The sequence below is a fragment of the Peromyscus maniculatus genome, chromosome 6, assembly GCF_049852395.1.
Source record: "Peromyscus maniculatus bairdii isolate BWxNUB_F1_BW_parent chromosome 6, HU_Pman_BW_mat_3.1, whole genome shotgun sequence".
In the NCBI taxonomy this organism is placed as follows: domain Eukaryota; kingdom Metazoa; phylum Chordata; class Mammalia; order Rodentia; family Cricetidae; genus Peromyscus; species Peromyscus maniculatus.
Window position 1 is genome coordinate 24,346,795 of NC_134857.1, and position 21,161 is coordinate 24,367,955.

The window sequence follows — 21,161 nt, forward strand, 5'->3', positions numbered from 1 at the left end:
TGCTCTTGACACTTGCTCAGGTGACATTTGTCCAGCCTGTGTAACAGTCCTGGTCTCTCCCCCCCAAGCTGCACCCCTATCCTGTGACAGGAAGAGGATCCCTGATATTGCTGCGCAGCTACTCATCACTTAGCAACGGGAAGCATTTTGAAAATGCATAATTAATCTGTTTCCCTGTGCAGCCAGCATTTTGTACCTGGACAAATCTAAGTGGGTGACAGATGTCAGTCACCTGACAAAGCGTCTTGATACAAATGAAAGACAGCAAACTGGAGATCCAGGAGCACAGAATGATTCACTTGTTCACAGGAAACTTGTTTTTAATAAGTAGAAGTATACTCTGAAATAAGGATTAGGGGCCTGCAAGATAGCTCAACAGGAAAAGGCTCTTGCCACCAAGGCTCCTGATCTGAGTTCAACCCCCAGGACCCACATAGTGGAAGGAGAGAACTCCCAAAAGTTGTTCTGTGACCTCCACAAGTACACGGTGGTATTCACCCTGCCTTTTGCACACACATTTTTAAAATGCAGTAAAATTACAAATAACCAATTAAAATAATGATCAAAAAGTACAGTACAGCAAATACTTAAACTATTCCCATAGTTACTTACGTCATTATCCAGTGCTATCTACTGTGTGAATTGTGTGTTATGAAATCAGCCCACAAATACACACATGCGTCGCTCTTCAGTGTTAGCAGGCTACAGTCTCACTAGGCAGGAGGAAGTTTTCAGAATATCATGGGACCACCATCACATGTGTCGTTTGTGGTAGAAAAACATGGTGTTGTGGCACTTGACTGTATCAGGGTGGTGCTTAGCCCGGATGCTCTCCCTGGCCAGGGCTGGCCTCCCCACTTCACTAGGGACAGAGTGTTCGGTTCTGCTTTCTACCCTGTGTTCCACTTACCGTGCAGGATTTGGCCTATGAATCCAGTTCAGGGGAGAGTCTTAGGAACCCGGCCTGTACATCTGAACTACAGCCACCGATCCAGCTCATGTTAGCTCCACAGCTGCTTTTGATCTCTAGCTGTCAACTCCTGTCCTGTCACTCCGTTAGTTCCAAAGTTGCAGGGTAGACCTGGAAGTTGTTCAGTAGCCTCTAAAGCCCTGCTCGAAGAGTGCATGGTTTCTGGGCCTCGGGACTGATCAGAGTCAAGAGCTCTAACCCTGCCAGAATTCACACTGCTCCTTGCTGTGCTGAGCTCTGCCCTGCATGGCCTCCTCTGCGGTGGGTTGTCGTCGTGTGGTGGGGGATGCTAGGTCCATGCTTACGACTTGACCCGTCTAGGAGGGACAGCTGCTAGTTCTCAGTTCCTTCAGTGAAGCGCTGGTTCTGCCCTGCTTCTGATTTCAGCGCTGGGTCTACCCTGCATCAGCACGTCAAGAGTCCTGATGGACCAGGCCAGATCCACACAGAGCCAAGGGGACTCAGCTCCTACTGAACCACATGTCTGATGTCTGTCTGTGGAAGGGACAGACGCTCCTGTCAGAGTAAGAGGGAGGGGGCAAGACAAAGGCGCTGGAACGCACAGTGGGTCTCAGAACGTCGTGGGAGCCCACCGCCTCCACAAGTGGGCTTGGAAATCATGTTTGACTGCCAGGCAGCAGGCTTTCTAGCATCAGGGGTCGCTCTAAGGATCCACCAATATAGTCCATTGCCCTCAAGAAAATGACTGAAATGCAGGACAGTGGTGGCGCATGGCTGTAATCCCAGCACTCGGGAGGCAGAGGCAGGTGGATCTCTGTGAGTTGGAGGCCAGATTGGTCTATAGAGTGAGTTCCAGGAAAGGTGCAAAGCTGCACGGGAAAGAAAAAAAAATTGGCTGAGATGGAAAAGTGATTTAAACTCATACACACACACACACACACACACACACACACACACACACACACACATACACACACACACACACATACACACACACACACACACACACACACACACACACACACTTTTTGACTGAGTTTGACTTATTTTAAATCTAACATGATTTTTAATTAAATTTGTTTTAACTGGTGCCTAAGAACACAGCAATGTGGACTTTTGATACCTACAGAACTTCCCTGCTCTTTGTCCTCACTATAACCCAAGGTCAACGTTGCCAATCCCTCTCCTTCTCCTCCCTTCAGCCCTGGGCAACTTCCTTCTACTTTACCGTCTATGAGACCAACATTTTCTTTCTATGGAAAAGGTCCTGTGGCGCTGTCTTCCCTGGCCGAGCTAGTTCGACTTAACTAAGAACCAGCACTTCCACCGAACTTGTCATGAAGAGCAGGAATCCATTTCTGGAGCAGCTGGACAGTATTCCATGGTGCACAGACATCACCTTTTCTTCTTCCAGGCATCAGCTAATGTACACACAGGTTGTCCCCGTCTTTCAGCTGCTGTGAACAGTTCTGTGGTGAGTGTGTGGATGCACAACTGTCTTGGATGTACTAATTACATGTCCCTTGAATATGCATGTGCCTGGTGGGATTGCTGGAGCGTATAATATTTCTATTTTTAGTTTTTTTAGCAACCTGCTAACTAGTCCCATCATTTACATTCTCACCAGCGCCAGAGCTTCACTTCCCTCCTCAAAAGTAGCCATGCTTGCTGTCTTCCATCCTTTGGTCAAAAGCCAGTCTCACTGGGGTGAGGCTCACTGGGGTGAGGCAGTGTCTCATATGCCCCCCTGCTGACTAATGACGCTGGGCACCTTCTCATGCACACACTGGCCATTTACATCTTCGTTGAGAAATGTCTGCTTAGGAATGTTGCCTATATTTAAACTGGTGGCTGAAAAAAGGGGACCGAAATTCTTCATTAAAAACATTTACTTTCATTATTTTTAAGTATGTATATATGAGTGCGGGTTCCAGCAGAGACCAGAGGTGCCAGATCTCCCTGGAGTTGGAGTTACAGACAGTTATGAGAAACCTCACACAGATGTTGGGAACTGAGCTCAGGTCCTTTGCAAGAGCAACAAGTGCTCCTAACCACTGAGCCACCTCTCCAACCCCCTATAGCAATCCTTAAGAAGAGTCTAGATGTCAGTGGAAGAAAACTACTTAAATTTCTTCCTATACAGCATGACACTCTCTGCTGGACAATAACAACCTTTGCTCTAAATGCCAGCCAGGCAGAAACTCTTTCCCGACCCACTCAGCTCCAAGCTGATGTAAGTGTCTGAGACAGAAAGGTTTACATTGAGAAGCCGATGGAGAACATCAATGGTTTTTCTAGTTTGCCCCTGATTCCATATACTGGCCAGAAAGTCCCAATGATGTGATATTTTTCCCTTAAATTTAATCCACTTCCTTCATCACTTGGTCAGAGAAATTTAAATGTGTTAGTTCCCATTGAAGTCCGTTAATTTGGTGCTTTCTTGGCCAAATGTGGCACAGCACAACCCTGAGTTCTCCCCCATCCCCAGTGAAGCTCCCTTTGAACTACTGTCAGGGTAACTGGGGAAAGCCTCCATCAATGTCAGTTCCTCCATCAATGTCGGTGCCTCCATCAATGTCAGTTCCTCCATCAATGTCGGTTTCTGTAGATGCAGCCTGGCTGCCTGGTCAAAGGCTTCATGCTGGCATCTGCTCAGGAGGACATCTACCCATCAGGGCCACTTCCCGGGTTGATACCTCATCACAGAGACGAGGGTCTCTCCACAGCTGCCCACTTTTAGCTCCCAGACACCCCTCTCTCAGCTGTGCAAGAAAAGCCCCAGCCTCCTCCTCACACACGACATATGAACATTCTCTACAAGAGATGTGACGTAAGACCTTTCTGCCAGAAACTGTGCTGTCTCCAGTCGCTTTGCTGATGCACAGAGAAAGGCCGTATCACCCTTGGGCCACCAAGCAGGCATGAGGCTCATGTCCCTTCCCTCTGAAGCTCCCCAGCCCCTGAGCTAAGACTGTCGCTGGGTCTGAAATGGGAAAAGCATGGAGAGAGCAGTCGGTGTTTGGTACGATTTCTTCTGAATCTGTCATCTCATCGTGGTCTAAGTGACCTAAAGCTCCAGGACATTTATACATCAATTATTTTTGTCATTTTCTCTCCATCTTAATAAACTTTCAGTAAGTTATGAACCCCAGATCTGTTTACCAAACACTGTCTATGTTAGTGCCCTAGGTAGGAAAGACAGAATCTCTCTGCAGACCTGTAACCAGCTCACCAGACTGCACCATAAACGAGCCCTCTTTTCTCCCCAGCTCCCTGAATGGTTGTAAGGACAAGTCCAGCCATATTATTGTTCCAGAAATACCCACTAGGAGATGTGAGAAGACCCAGAAGCCCACAAAAGTCTCTGACTTAGAAGGACATACAAAGGGCTTTATTTCCAATTCCAGTTTCTTAGACGTTTTTGTCGTTATTTTCCCCAGCACAGAGCAGCCTTTGTGCCCATGGATCTCCCTAAATGTTTACGTCCCCAAGTGCAGAAAGGTGTGAAAAGTGTGGCTCATGTTCTTCATAAATCCATATTACAAGACGTGGGCCCGAAAAGGAAAGGCGAATTAAATCCCCTCTCCCTCTAAACTTTCTTTCATGTCAAAGGTTAGTCTGGTTTGTTCAGCAGCTTAGACCTGGGAGCCTGGGAAAGAACGAACATGTATCCATGTGGTGTCAACAGCTACAGTTCCAGAAGCATGAAGAGAAAGTCCTCAGAAAAATAACTGAGGGTTAGCTGTTCAAAACGAGTTCACAGTTTGACTAGCCCAGAAATAAATTACTATAAACCCAGTAACTGATTCAACATGTCTACTTGCTAACTCCCCCATAAGCCACCAGGAACATTTTTAAATGAGTGCTTTTGACATAAATGCTCTCGCTTAGAACACACTAAAATCTTGAGTATTTACCCCATAAAATAAAACTGTCAAGAATGTAACAGTCAAAAAATAAATTCATCTCTTTTCTAGGAAAAGTAAAATAATTAGACTTACATTTCTAAGCCAGCAACAAATCCTAGTCACAAATTATCTGTTGAATACAGCATAAATTTCTGTGATAAATTCATGATTCTTTCTCTCCCCCCCCCCTTTTCAGGTTAATAAGAGCAATTGCTCACTAAAGAATTTAGCTCTGGTGTGAGACACGGCTCATCACAAGAGTGCTTGCCTTGTGAATGTGAAGACTGAGTTCTACCCCGGAACCCACATGAAAAGCCAGCGTGGTGGCATGCACACATCATCCTGGCCATAGCGAGAACGAAGGCAAGGTGGAAACAGGTCATTTGCTGTACACTCCAAGCTCTCGGTCAGTGAGAAGCCCTTTCTCCACAGAAGATGGGAGGCTCCCAAAGGAAGGCTTCCGAGGCTCTTCTCTCACCTCCACACAAACATGTGCGTGTGCACATACACACAAACATGAGCACAAACATATATGTATGTATACATACACACATTTAGCATTAAGCGGTAGATAACTTGAATACCCATCTCACCTCTCTCCATTCTGGAAAAAAAAATGGCCGTTTTCTGTGGGTTTGGCTTACAAATGAAGCATTTCGATCCTGGTTGGGTTTCTCTATTGCTGTGATAAATGCCAGGACCAAAGTAAGTAGGGTAGGAAAGGCTTTCTCTCACCTTGGAGTGCCTCATGAAGTCAGGGCAAGAACTCAAGGCAGAAATCCAGAGGCAGGAACTGACGCAGAGGCCTTGGAGAAACACCATCAACTGTCTTGCTCTCTATGGCTTGTTCAACATGCTTTCTTATACAACTCAGGACCAAGGATGGTAGCACCCCAAGTGGTCTGGGCCTTCCCACATCAATCAGTAAAGAAAATGCCCTATGGAGTTGATTAGAGGTAATCTCAATTACAGGTAACCTCCCTAGATATGCCTATTGAGATTGAATAGGGGTTCCCAGATGACCCCAGCTTATGTCAGGTTGACCAGAAGAAACTAACAAGCACAAGGACTATGCTCTAAAGGAAAATATCTTCACAAAATTTACCAACCACAGTACCCTAACAGGAGCTGTCTGAAGACACAGGCTGTCTCTTCTACTCTATGAATTCTTGGTCTGTGTCAAAGATAACTATCATGTCATGACCATTGTACTTTATTTAAACACTCTTTGGAAATTAATTCCAATGTGTATAGCTAACTTTTCTATTCTTTGAAATAAAAAAAAAGTCAAAACCACCTAAGGCCATCGGACAATCAAAACTGTCTAGTTTGTTTGGATGGCCAAATCATAACATCATGCTCTGACAAGTAAGAACACACTTACTAACAATCCTTAGTAAGTGTGTTCTTACTTGTCAGGCACAGCAGAACACATTCACAATTGAGACACTCAGAAGGGAGGGAGTGACAGGAGGATTGTGAGTTCAAGGCCAACCGGAGCTGTTAGAGTCTGTCTCAAAAAGTATACATATCATTATATTCTTTTAGAAAGAGAAGGTTTCGAGAGATGCTGTCTTGTGCCCAGTGTGGAGTCAAGTACCAGTCTGTCTTGCACATGTGAACCCTTCCAATATTCTTGTGATGTCCTCTTCTTGTTTATAGAGGTGGTGTCCCTGTGGTGGTCCGAGCTCTTGGAGATAAGTGCTTAAAGAGGCTGAATTGAGCTGGCAGCAGAGGTCTAAGGTGCCAAGAGAAGTTGTACTCTTTAGAGCATCTTGAACATTCCTAAAAGAACTGCAAACCACAGGATCCTCCAGCAGCCAAGTACAGGTGTCAGAAAGGCAACATCAGAGAGAAAAGTCTTGTGAGTATTTGAAGATGCTGAAGAGACACCTCAGGAAAGGTAGGTAACTGAGAGTGGAGACCCATGACAGATCCCAGTGGCCCTGCAAAACATTATCTATCCAAGCATCCAGTTTCCAAGGAATTTGGGTCTTAAGGTGAAGAGGACAAACAAGATATTTCTTTCCACTTCCACATTGCAAAGAATTTCCCCTCGTTTTGACCTTTGACCTCCAGAAGAACTGAAGTAAAGCTTTGGAAAACAACCGAATGGGATGGCTTCGTCATCATCAGTGAATTCTAACACTTTTTCCTCTTTCTAGAAGCCATGTCCAAATGGAAGGAGGTGGTGCCAAGACTGAGTATCTCAGTAACCACATGCCTAGCTCTTTGCCAGTGCTGTTGAGGAATATGATGTCACATGCCCTGAGCCATCTCCCCACCTCACACATGAGACCCCTGCAACTATACCACAGAGCTGCCATAGGCAAGGTGGGCTTCGACCTCTGCCTGTCACTGCTGGCTGTGCCTCTGAAAAACCATGTCCACCCAGAACCTCTGCAAGCAGGCTAGCTGGTGATATTAACATTGTGATACTTTCCATCAGCACAGTAACCCGTCTTTTAACAATGGGTCCTTTGGAGCCCGGGAACAAGCCAGAGCTGAACACCTTTACCTCCTTGCTACAGACCTGCTCAGTGGCCCATGTGAGTCTCTTTGTGACTTTAATTTGGGACAGGAGGCAGCTGGAGTGTGACCGACCTCATCCATCCTTCAACAGCCTTTTTGCCTGGCTTTCGGAGGTCAGAGACAACATTCCAGCTGCCAGCTGCATGCCCGGTGACGGTGACGGGCTGAAGGATCTTTCCCTCAGAACGGCAAAGTTAATAAACAGCTGAATTATTCTTATTCTCTCTCCTCTCCTTCACTCTCCTGCGCCAAAGGACCGCCCCCAGTTTTATGACACCATCTGCCACCAAACAATTAGGCCAGGTGCCACCAACCCCAATACCCTGTGTTCTAGAGAATTTTGGTGTAACTTGACTTTAACCAGCAAAGGAAGCTGGTGTGACATCTTACTGGGAAAAAGTGTAGGCACTAAACTACTTACCCTCTCAAGAGCTGGCTGAGACACTTCTTAAAAAATGAAATACCATTACCTCTTCAATTCAGAGCACTAGTATACACATATACACACACACAAAAAGAACCACATCAGCCAAGAATATATCTGCTTTTACGACTTGGTGTATTATCCATGGAAAACTCTCAGAAATACAAATGCATAAAGTACAGTGTATAAAATAGTACTGTGTTATATACTTTATATCTGAGTACATGTAAACATGTAACCACAAATATTTTAAATACACATTTATGTGTAGCTATGTATCATTTATATCTTGAATTTTATATATTATTTATATTCATATTTATGCATGAATTTAAATATGATGTATACATTATAAAATGTTTTATGTACATAAGTACCTTATGTGTAATAGATTCATAGATATATAATTCCCAGAAATATTTTAAGTAATGTATTTATACAAAATATACTTTATATATAAGTATATACTTACTAAAATATCAATGCAAATATGTCCTTACCACAAAGACCCATAAAGTCATTCAAGTCATATACTATAATTCCTTCTCTCTTTTGTGATTATGTTATGGAAAAGTTGAGAGTAAGAGGTACAGAATTACCACAGCTAACAAAGAAGCCTGGGCCCACTGTTCGCTCAAACAGAAACACCTTGAGTTACCCTCACTATTCAAATACACTGCGGTCTCTGAGAAGAATGGCTAAAGTTAGTAAGTGAAGGTTTCCTTCCTAAAAATTGGGATGAAGTATCAGTTTGTACTTATGAATTTCATAGGACAATTTAACCAATCTGAGATCAATATTGAAACTGAACAGGAAAACTATTTTAAATATTACAGGGAGATAGTTCGTTGGAAGTGTACTTGCCTGGGATGCAGGATGTCTTTGGTCCAGGCTGGAAAAATATAATTTCTGAGTGTAGCATCACATGCCTGCAATTCCAGTAATTGGGAGGTGGAGACGGAGGGGTTGAAAATTCAAAACTAATCTAGGGATTTCTAGACCAGCTTGGGCTATGAGCAACAGTTTCAAACAAAGAAAGAAAGTTTAAATACAGTAAAACAAAGACAATATTTATTCTCAAGTATACAAATGAGTGTTGAAAAATAATACAGTCTTAAGACTCTGTGTGTGTGTGTGTGTGTGTGTGTGTGTGTGTGTGTGTGTGTGTGTGCATAGTCTTAAGCCTCAGGAAAGGAGGCTCCTGTGTTTTGACAATGTGCATAAGCAGACACAGGGACCCTCAAACTATGTGTCAGATTTGTACTAATTGACTTCTACTCACATGATGGGATGGCAGTATTAGAGGCCTGGACAAGGCAGTCCCAGCTCACAGGCTGCTGCGTTTCCTATGCCTGGAGCAGGTCACAACCACCCTCCCACCTTCCCTGGCACAGAGGCAAACAAATGCATGGACACTTTCCTGTCTGGCCCTGTGTCTGCCTCTTAAAGCCAGTCTGTCCTGTATTCTGAGTAAACAGCGGCATGGTGGATGTACTCAGCTCACATTGTTTACGGCAATTCTAAAGGCAGAAAGGCGGGGAATGAGGAAACATTTTCTTCTGACATAACAAGTTATTGCATGTTAAAAACATCAGCCGCCTCAGTAAATTCTCTTCCCCCGGGAGCCACCACAATCACATTCTACAAACACTAAGAAATGGAGGCCGGGCAGACCGCTGCCAAATGCGAAGATGGTCTCTCCCAGTCGGGGGAAGACTGACCAGAGTTCTCTGGGAGATTTCCTGTCCATTCTAAACATGTCAAAAATACCTTAGCGGCTCCAGTGGGTGCATTTAACATCTTAGATCCTGAGAGTAATTTATGGATTCCACTAAAAATGTTTACTGTCCACACCACAAACATCTTTTTTCATCCTGCAACTCCGTTTCATTGCATACCTACTAATGTCCTGTTGGTTCCCACAGTCTCGGCGATCAGGAAGAAATCCGTCATGCATCACTGAACACTTTGTATCGAATGGAGTGGGAAACAAAAGCACCTATCTTTGCTGCCTTGACTCAGGAAGAAGACGTCTGCAGATGAACCAGATCAATACATGCTCCCCCCAAAATACTACAAAGTCCTGGCTCCTACACTCACTTGCTTCCTACCTGCCCTTGCTCATTTTCTCTAATGTTCCATAACTGCTATCTGTTCTCCTAATTTTAGTTCTCAAAAAAATGTTCATGACTATAAACTCAAATGTAGCAAACCATAGTCTACAGTGAACAGGTCTAACAAGACAGCACATAAACATTATTACAATGGCAACTAATGTATGAATTAAAACAAGATGTGTCCATTTTCAATAAAGTATACTTTTAACTTATGTAATTCTGACAGAGAAAACTGGAGCTTGTGAAGGATAATGAAATATACCCAGAAACTGATTAGCAGTAAGAGGGTAGAGAAATTAAAGAACCTTTTTACCATTTGTGTTTGTAGTCCTTGAGTTCCATGTTGTGTGTATGAAATTAAAAATAAGTATTAAATTTAAAATGCAGAACAACAATGGTAACCAACAGAAGAATAAGGAAACAGAAGACAGCTACTTCATAAGCAGATTTTATATTTAGTTGAAAGACTAAATGTAAAAATTATTTGTTTTACAAATGGCACAAAGTATCAGGATTTCTAATGAAAAACATTACTTATCCTAAACTCAAAATCCGACACTGTCCTCTTGCTTTGTTTAGACATCTGATTTATTGTTCAATGTAAGTGTGTCCTCAGTGGTATGTGGATTGAAATAAATTATCTAAGAAATTTAAGTCCTCTGGAAGCCTAATTTTAAGTTTCATATTCTACACTGACCCTAAGGCCCTTAAATACAAAGATTTTTATGTCTACACTGCCAGTTAGTATGGAGTGATATCAGAAAGGAAATAGGAAGTTGGGAATGAGAATCACTTTACCAAGGAAAATGTCATCCATTTGTTCATTGGTCCAGCATGCTCCAGAGGGAACAGAGAGAAAACAAAACAAACATAGTATGTCTCCTCGGGTAGACATGCTGGACTTGAGTCACTTCCAGATGACCTGCGGAGATGGAAACACAGGGTTCAAACAGAGCAGCAGAGAATCCCCATAGGTTTAGTTTGGGGACCTCCAGAGCAAGGATCAGCTGTCGACATGACAGGCAGTTCCACTGAGAACCCAGGACAGGCGTGGTAGGCTGAGCCCCAAACAAGACCCCCACCAATTCTAGGCTGGGGCAAGGCAGAGCACAGACCTCCAGGACAACCAGGCTCACTGCCCTAAAGGTGTAGAAACACCGCTTTTATTCACCAAAGCCTTGTGCATATGTGCAATTTACCAATACAAGAGAACTTGGAAGGCATTTTAGTAATGTTCCCACAGGTGATGATTCAAAAGCCTCAGGGAAGTCTAAAGGAAGACACATCTCAAAAGACCTGACGATAAAATGGACAGGAGACAGCCAAAAGAGAGCAGTTAAATGCTGTGTGTGAGATGTCAAAAAAAGATACATTTGAAGGGCAAAGTCAGGAAAAGATATTTTTAGATACACTTTAGAGCACTGGATATCTTGTCAGGGAACAAAAGGGAGGCCTCGGATGCACAAAAGGCCAAACAACCGTACCTACTGTGACTCAAGCCACAATGTCAAGAGCTTTTATGGAAATGATAAATTCCATCAAAACATAAAGACTTCATGGCCACCATGCCCCAATCCTGCCTTCTCTCACTCATGTTGTGATTATAAAAATTAAACTGTGATCTGGAGATGACAAACTAAAGTTTCCCTTTGGGGACATGACATTGGACAATGCTGCTCATGGGAGAGGGAGGAGCACAGCCAAGAAGGAGCCAGAAGGAAGAACGCAGACTCAACAAGACAGAGCAGTGGGCACAGGGTTCCACGAAGGCTGCCATGTTGTTTAAAGAGCCCTCATGGGGCAGATGTTGTTTTTCAGTGAACCTAACATTTTTAATAGTAATTCAGCATTTCTTCTCTGTGAACAGTTTTTGAAACTGAGAAACTCTCAAGTCTGTCAGAGCATTTAGTAATTATGTAATGTATGACCTTAAGAGAGTAAGGCTATAGTTTCATACTCCATTTCAAAATTTTCTTAAAAGCTGCAATCAGTTGAATCTGGAGATGGTTTTTATATTTCAATGAGACTAAAATGCTGCTTAATCCTACAAACAAAATGCATGCCTATTGAACATGACGAATACTTAGCGAACAGTTCAAAGACCAGGAATTTTAAAAGCAACTGTTCAACTCACTTCCTGACTGGAAAAGTCATTTTCAGAGTTAACCTTCAGGTCTCTCCAGCAGCTGGGAAACAGTTTATTTTATTACATACTTAATATGTGTCACACACTCTTCCTAAAAGAGGCAAAGTATGTTCCCTTTAAACATTGCAAACGATGGTGAGAGCAGATAAAACACAGAACTCAACACATACAGTATTAGAAGCTACCTGCCAGCCAAGCACAGGGATGATCCTTGATCGGTTCGTGCACCCAAATTTAAAACTCAATGAAAGGGTTTGAGAAATCAAGCATTTCCACAGTTCTGATGTGCAGGCATGAGCACATGAGTTCACATTCCCAGTGTCCATGCTTGATGTGCAGGCATCAGGCCATGAGTTCAAATCCCCAGTGCCCATGCTTGATGTGCAGGCATGAGGACATGAGTTCGAATCCCCAGTGCCCATGCTTGATGTGCAGGCATCAGGCCATGAGTTCACATTCTCAGTGTCCACGCAAAAGCCTACGTACCTGTAAACCAAGCACTGTGAGAGTCAGAGGTAAGAGAATTGCTGGGGCTCACTGGCCAGGCAGCCTGTCCGAAAGCCAGTGAGCAGGTTCTGTGAGAGAGTCTTCTCAGGAGATCAAGGCAGAGAGTGATACAGAAGGACACCCAGCAGCCTTCTTTGGCCTCCACACATGTATGAAGAAGTATGCACATGTGCATGCATGTGCATGCACATACTCACATGCTTGTATGTATCAATACACACACACAGAGAGAGAGGGAGGGAGAGAGAGAGAGGGAAGAGGGGCATCTTTGTTACAATTGAAATTTAAGTGCAAAGTCTATATTAAATTAATATTTATTTGGTGGTAAGTTTAACAAAAAAAGGCTGGTGTGGTGGTTTGAAAGAAAATGGCCCCCATAGGCTCAGAGGGAGTAGCACTATTAGGAGGTGTGGCCTTGCTGGAGCAGGTGTGGCCCTGTTGGAGGAAGTGTGTCACTGGGGGCAGGCTTTGAGGTCTTAGATGCTCAAGCAAGACCAGTGGCTCATGGTCTCTTCCTGCTGCCTGACCATCCAGACGTAGAGCTCTCAGTTACCTCTCCAGCACCATGTCTGCCTTAAATCTGCCATGCTTCCTGCCATAACAATAATGGACTAAACCTCTGAACCTGTAAGCCAGCCCTAATTAAATGTTTTCCTTTATAAGAGTTTCCTCCTCACAGCAATAGAAACCCTAACTAAGACAGCTGAGAAGACAGGTCAGTCAGTAAAGGACTTGCCACACAAGCATGAGAGCCTGAGTTCTGTCCCCAGAACCCACATAAAAATTTGGTTGCTAGTCATAATCCCAGCACTGAAGTGGTGGGAACAGGCAGAACCCTGGGGCTAGCTGGCCGTCCAGCCCAGCCTAACTAGTTATAGTCCAGGGCAAGAGTCTGTCTCAGAAAAAAACATCAAAGTGAATAGGTGCTGAAGCATGGTACCTTAGGTTATTCTCTGGCTTCTACACACACATGCACACATGTGCATGCAAATCCCCCAACACACACACACACACACACACACACACACACACACACACATATGCACACACGTGCACATACATGCATACACACACAAGCACACAAAAATCGTTAATTTAGACATAACATTTGCAAACATTCACTGAAGTATTATTTCAATTTTTCCATAGATTTTAAATCTTCAGACATAGCAAAGCTGGCAAAAGGAACAGGCAAGATGCCTCAGTGGAACTCCATTACAGAACTGACGCTCTGCAGAGCATCACAGCAGAGTCAGGCAGAAAAGCCAGCACCAAGTTAAGTGTACACAATCTTCAAATACACATGATACACACTATCGGGTGTTATAAAAATCCAACCACATCAGGCTTCTGAGAAGATGTAACTTGGTTCCAGCACAGCTAGTAAAAGTGAAGAGCCTTTCAATCCTAAAGAAACCTGTGTAATCCTGAAAAACAGGGGAAACATGTCTTCCGGCAATACAGGACAAGCAGCACAGGTTTGACCAAGGTCGTTCCATGCTGGAAGGTTCTACACACATTCTGCCATTTGTTTGGGCTCCCAGAGCTACAGACAGCTCAATCCAGGTCAAACTTTCTTTAAAGACATAACAATGGCCATTAAAGAGGGCCTTGATTTTGTGAGGGAGAGGAGTGTATTTCTACTTACAAGACCAGCTTAGAGATGGTAACTGGGGCTGGAGAGATGGACCAGCGGTTGGAAGTAGTACTGCATTTGCAGAGGACTTGAGTTTGGTTCCCAGCCCTCATTATGGATGCCTACAACCACCTATAACTCTTGCTTCAAAGGACCTGATGCCCTCCTCTGGCTTCTGTGGGCAACACACACACACACACACACACACACACACACACACACACACACACACACACGTATTTTTTAATCCTAAGTCAGTATTAATGAAATGACAAACTATCTCCTCGCCTATATGTCCTTTCTGCATCAGGCCCAATGTTCTTCCTTACAAGCACTTCTGATTGCCCGAAGGTGACGTCCATGCCTCTGCACACTCCTTCCTGCATTTATCACACAGCATGAGCATCACAATTCCTTTCCAGACTGAGATCCCAGAACGAGAGAAAAACCTGCCAGCTCATCAGCAAACCCACAAGCCACCACACACCAAGTTTTCCAAGGAAGAAAAAGCCTATTATTGTGGTTCATCACCCTTACAGACATCTAGGCCACTGGCAAGTTAATTCTGCTGTTGACTCCATCCATATTGCTTCGCTTCCCTCTGTTTTCATGTGAAAACTAGGGAAGCGAAGCCTGCCCTCAACTAGGATTGCTATAATGAAATGTTATCAAAGACTCATAAGTGGCCTCCCCCTTTTGACTGCACACAATCCGTGTCCTACACCAGTGCTAGAATGATCGGTTAAATCATGAAACAGAAAACACTGGTTTCCTGAACCAAGCTTCCAGTGGTTTCCTTCTGGAAGAAAACCCAGGTTCCTTACCCTGACTCCTCACCAGCTCTTATGCGAGCTGGACCTGTTTGTATTTCTAGCCTCATCTCCTTCCAATTGCTTCTTAGTATAATTCAGCCATCTTGGCTCTCTTTCTATCCCTCAAGTAGAGGAACTTGTTCTCTCTGACACTTGGGCAGCGGTGGTTTTCCTCTGTCTGGAATGTGGAGATGGTTGTGTGGCTAGATAGTGTTGACACGTCTGTCTCAAATGAAATGCCACTTCTCAGAATGTCTTCCTGCTACCAAAATGTCAGTATTACCACTTCGGTGGCCATACTTTACACACTGTGACCCTGATCATGACCTGAGTTTTTTCTAACTTAAGATTTATTGGCTACCTCCACCTTCCAAACAAGTTTTCTAATTTATCTCATATACATTTTAAAAGATAAGCAAATTGGGGACATTTTTAGCAACTACATCTAACCAAAATGTAATAATGTGAAGTCAACAAATTCCTAGAAAGATGAAACACTAAAATGAATCAGAAGAAAGATAAAAGGAAAAATCCTGCAGCGAGTGAAGAGATCAACCTGATAGTTTTGAAACTTCACTCAAAGAAAGGCCCAGGGCTGATTTGCATCACTGGTGACATCCACCAAACATTTAAGAAACTTTAAGGCACACTCTTCATGTCACGTGACTGGGTCCCACCACTCCTGAGAATCTAGGTCAGCTCACCACAGAGATGCTACCAGAAGTTGGTAGTTGCTCAGGGAGGGAGAATCTTTTTTTCTTCTTTTAATGTGTGGCCACTGGTAGGTGCCCCTACTCCAGGGGACAGCCCTATGCCCATCACTCATCAAAGTGATCTACATTGGTCAAGAGGTGTTGGGGACAGGCTAGGACAACTGTAGCAGCTCATTCCAGAGCTACTGCAAGAGATGTCCGAGACCCAGAATGATGCCTTGTTGCTGGATAAGTGGCAGAACTGAGTGATCAGAACTCCTTCCGGGTACATACTGCCTGTGGATGGCTGGAGGAGATCTTGTTAAGGACCACTGGCCTTTAGTAGCTCTAGGAGTGCGGGACCTAGTTGCCATTGCATGGCAACAGTGGTGTCCAAGATCCAGAGCGAATCCGAATAGCTGGAGGAGTTCTGGACCTGCCTGGAGCGGCAGCTTGTCCCTGGAGAGGTTTGAGGGCGCAACCACCTGTGGATGGCAGAGCTAATGGGACTCAGTGAGTTACCAAACACGAAAGGATGTGAATTAATGGAGGGGGCTATGCTGAGGAGGCTTTAGGAGATGGAAGAGAAAAAAAGGGGGTAGATATTGTGTTTCATTGTATACATGTGTGAGATTCTCGAGAATAAAGAAAATCTAATAGTGGGGGTGGGGGAGATGGCCCCGCTCTAGTACAGCTTACTAACCAGGAAATGGGTGAGACTGCTCGCTTGTCTGAGGACAGGAAGAAGGGTCCCATGGTCTCTCACTCACTCATTACACTAATCTGCTTGTTTTCTATGATTGTTAATTTGTGCATCAGCTTGATTGAATGAGGAACTCAGGCATTTGGTCAAATGTTGCTCTGGTTCTGTCTGTGAGGCGTTTCCTGGAGTGAGGGTGCAGCCCCCAGTTCAGTTAGCTCATTTAAGGGGTGCAGCTGAGCTGCAGTTTCTTCTTGCCTGACCACCTTGGACTGGACCAGTCGTTTCCTGCCTGGAGATTCAAACTGAAAAGCAGCGCTTTCAGTTTCTAACAACAAACCATTGGATTCCTTCTGAAATTAGATTTAAATGTAAAGTTAATCTGTGACACCAAACAGAGACCGTTCCTTCTTTTGTATCGGGTGAAGAATGACTGAGAAAGAACCAGAAAGTAAAATCCATAGACTGAAATAACACTTGGAGGTGTCTGTCTGGATAAAGCCAACTCCTCTAACTCTAGTTCATTTTGGAAATGATACCACAGAGACAGTGAAAAAGATGCAGTATCTACCAGTAGGTTAGGAGGATGGGGGGCTGATAAGAACAGAAGAGGGGGGACTTCAGGTCAGTGATGCTGTTATCATTGTGTGGTTGCTAAACATATACAATACACGACACAGTGAGCTTCAGTAGGTCGTGGACTATAACAATAGCATGTGAACGCTGAGTTCATCAACTGTAATCAATGCACCACATAATGATGTAGAACACCAGTGACATAAAACTGGGTCAGTGTTGGAGGAAAGTGGGGCTCTCTGGAAGCTCTGTATGGTCTACCCAATTCTTCTATACATTTTAAATTGTTCTAGATAAGTGGTCTGTTAATTTTCAAACTCAGTGGTTGGGTAGATGTTGGAAGGTATAGAACTTTTAGGAATAGATAATAAAACATTATGATCTTGGAAACTGATGTATCTGAATATGTGGCCTACACACATCTTATGCTTAATATTAAAACCCAATATTATGGTCCTAAGAGATGAGGTCTCTGAGAGATGATTTAGTCGTGAGAGTTGAGTGTCTCTATAAAATACACTCCAAGAAGCTGTTTGTTCCTTGTGCCATCACACAATGTGAAGATGCATCACGAAGTGTCATCTTTGAAGCACAGGCTGCTCCCTCAACTTACACCAGATCTTCTAATATGTTGATGTAGGCCTTCATCATCTCCAGAATGATGGGAAATAGATGTCTACCGTTTATGTTACCCAACCTAAGCTATCTTGTTATAGCAGCACGAGTGGACTAAGACCATAGTATAGAGCATCATAGAATTGACTACTGGCTTCAGTTTCTCTTTTTGAGTTTTACCTGTTGCCACATAAACAAATCACAGGACTGAAACTCTGCCCAAAAAGTCCTCATACTACTCACAGTGCTGTGTGCACACTGGGTGGTTGTTTCGTAGTCAACAGTCCATGAATGAATGGTGTTGTAGTTTAGGTGGTGGTGGTGGTGGTGATGGTGGTGGTGGTGGTGGTGGTGGTGGTGGTGGTGGTGGTGGTGGTGGTGGTGGTGGTTGAGACAGGGTATCACTCTGTAGACCAGGCTGGCCTTGAACTCACAGAGATCCTCTTAACTCTGCCTCCCAAGTGCTGGGATTAAAGACCTGTGCCACCACACACAGCTATAGTTTAGATTCTAAATAATCCCCCAAAGACCCAGGGGTCCATAGTTTGGTTGCCAACCTGCCAAACTATTGAGAGGTAGAAGAACCTGTGAGTGGCTGGGCCAACTAAGATGAAGCTTGGTCACTGGGAGGCCCTTGAAGGGCTCTTGAGATCCCAACCCCTCCTTCTTCTCCCAGACAGGCATTAGGGGAGCAACTGGGGAAGGCGTCAGAGCATTGCTCCTGACTTAGGGCAGACCTCTGCTCATCTTGTAGAGCAGACCTATTCCATTAGGCCAAGCTAAGCTTTAGGTGTCCACGGAGGGGCTTCTTGGGGTGACTCTTTCTCATAAGGGACATCATGTGACATTTAGCAATTGCAGTTCTCACTCACAAAACACCGCCAGTACTCTGAAAGCATTGCTACAACCAGAGACTCCCCTGGGGGAAGACAGCAATCCTGTTCAAAATCACTAGGTTAAAAGAGTAAAACTCTCATCATTGTGAGGGCAGCCCCTACTGGAGTAATATCCTTGGGTCCTTGCCAGAACTTGGCACCCTCCTCCTGAGAGAGGCCAATGACTTGTAGATGGTTTAATAAACGAAACGGCATGGGGAGTTAATTGTCTCTCCCCTCCTTTTTGAAGTAAGCTGCCTGCAGAAACCCAGGGTGCAGCAGCATCTCCCCAAGCTGCAGGCAGCTGGGCTCCTACTTGACTCCTGTGGTGCAAGCCTTTCCCTTCGGAACCAGGATAGGGAAGGCTAACCAGCTAGAGTCTGCCCCAGGGAAGCCCATTGTTTGTATCTGCTGCTAACCACAATCTCTTGCATCAGCTTTATGAGTATGAAGGTGGCATTTTGATCCCTTAGCCACCCACTTTTGTTGTTGTTGTTGTTGTTGTTGTTGTTGTTGTTATTCACAGTTCATTCAGCATAGTAAAAGATGGACACTGAATCCTGAATCTCCTCAAAGCGGAGGAACCTCCATGCTCCTGCCCAGGTGCCGACTCAGATTCCCTACTGGAATCCTTTGCCCATCACACACATTCTTCTACATGGTCTTCATTGTCCCAGTTCTTAGGTTTAGTATATTCTAGCTTCACATCATAAAGGGTTGCATTATGACATTCTTATACATAATGCATTTTGACCACATTCATCCCCCATCCCCCTTTTTTGTCTCCCTTCCATCCCCACTGATACCTTCCTCTCTACATCTAGTCTCTTCCAATTTCATGTCTTTTGGGTGCCTACTTTTTGCGTGGTTTGATCTGATTTGGTTTGTGGGAAACCTAAGTTTAATGATTGTTGCTTCCAGGGCATGGAAGCCCGCGTCATAATGGCCCAAACTTCCCATGCTTTCCCATATATGTACAAGGTGCATGGGGGCTAAAAAAAAAAAAAAGCAAACATCTTGAAAGACTACTTGGGAAATGCAAGTGCTGGTCAGCAAAACCTCCATTTTTCACAAGGAGTTCCTGAGTCTCCTGCTTCTGTCTCTAAAATTCCTGAAGCAGGTCAAGCACTTCTTAATAATCTTCTTAAATAATCTTCAATAAAATAAGCTTATCATCAAGGCTGATCTTTAGAAACCACATACATTAAGAACTCATTTCTAAGGAGAACTTTATCTCTTATTCTTTTATTAGCACGATTTCCATTGCCAGAAATAGTTTCCACAAAGATGTCTTGGCTAGAGACTTCTGAGCAGTTCAACTATTTGGGATTTTGAAGGAAAAAAAAACAGACAGCATTTCTGAGCCATTTTTTCCTCTTAATCGCTAAACATGTATATTTTAAGAGAAACTTAATCCAGCTACTTCTGGTTTATTTCCATTGAAATCATTAAAATGTTATTTTTTAAGTCATTTGTTGTCCGGGAGACTTTTAAATTAAATTCTTTGCTTAAAAATCCAAATTGGCCATAAGATTATGAGTCCTGGTGCCAAAAGTTTCAAGGTTGGAACAAAAGTGTGGGCCTCAAGTAGGCAATCAGTTTCAAATGTGGGTTGTGACCTAAAGGGACTGTGTGGATGCTTTCCCGGCTCACTGAGCCGTGTGTGCAGGCAATGTTGTGGCAGAAGTTACCAAGAGGGCTTCTAAGTAAATCCCGCACTCAGCAGTCAGTTTGGAGCTTCTGAAAATTCTAATTTCTGACTTTAATTGTCTCTATACCAATCTCCTGTGCTTTCCTCTCTATGGTATTTAAGGACAAAAGTACTCTCAGCTAAAATGTAATTCATGAAATAATGAGTTGCATTGATTCCGTTTTTTATGTTTACTCTTCCTTAAATGTAAGAAAATGTAATTAAAAGAAAAAATCCCCTGCATATCACTTATTCAAGGCATTTTGCTTTCTGGGAACAAAACTGAGGTGCACATGCATGTTTGCTGCTGATGCTGAGGACCTGTCCCCAACTGCTTCCGCACCTAAGTCAGGACAAAGTGCGTATCTCAAACAGAGCTAGCCGCCAACCCGTCGCAAGCAAGCCCAGAGAAAGGCGGCCTTCTGCTTTGCCCACTAATTAAAAGGATGACGGTTAAAGTTTAGTTTCACTACTGTGTAGGTTTCTCAGTCTTCTTCATAAGAAGAAAGGATTTCACTCACTCATTTAATTCTGATTTTGGATGTGTTAGAAAACATACGCTTGCCTAGCCCCTTCTCAACAACATCAAAATACAGTCCTATGCAGTCTGAACATTTATAGAAACCAAAGCGAGATATCTGGGATGGGGCTGGAGTGGTCAAGAGCTCAGTGGTTAATGGCTCAGTGCTTAGGAACTCCCACTGCTCTCAGGTAATCCAAGTTACCCCAGCACCCATAGGAGGACGCTCACAATCACCATAACTCCAGCTCCAGGAGATCTGATGCCCTCCTCTTTCTGCAGGCACCTGTATTCATATGCACAGATGCCCACACAGAAATACATACATACATATAATTTACAATAAAGCAAATCTTTTTAAGAAAGAAAAAATATCTAGGATTCTTTCTTGTCTGTGTCTTCACATACAGTTGAGAGAGGTGATTAGAAAGCAAAATTGAATGGATGAAAGAGCCTACAGAGCTGGCTTAAAGATGCTGC